This window comes from Podarcis filfolensis, assembly GCF_964270895.1.
Source record: "Podarcis filfolensis genome assembly, chromosome: 12".
NCBI lineage: Eukaryota > Metazoa > Chordata > Lepidosauria > Squamata > Lacertidae > Podarcis > Podarcis filfolensis.
In genome coordinates this window covers 50,501,791-50,502,141 of record NC_139614.1, presented here as the reverse complement: position 1 = coordinate 50,502,141, position 351 = coordinate 50,501,791, and positions in this window count along the sequence as shown.

The window sequence follows — 351 nt, the reverse complement described above, 5'->3', positions numbered from 1 at the left end:
AATAATACCTCTTGCTTGTCTGGAGAAGGAGTGCATGTATGTGTAAAAGAGGGATGGATATCCTCAGGCCTGGAGCTCGAATTCAGCCCCAAGGGCTCTCTCTCTCCAGCCAACATCCTCCTCTTGAGTGATACCCACTCTCTGCAGGCCATGCCCCATCACCAGCCCTGTTTAGAATTGTAGAATGGTAGAGATGGAAGGGACCCCGAGGGTCATCTAGACCAACCCCATGCAAGGCAGGAATCTCAAGACTACATGAAGTTTCTGAACCGTCTTCAGAGGTAGCCCTATGATGCATTGCAGTGACCCACCCTATAGGTTACCAGAGTGTAGGCCACAGAAGTTAAGCTA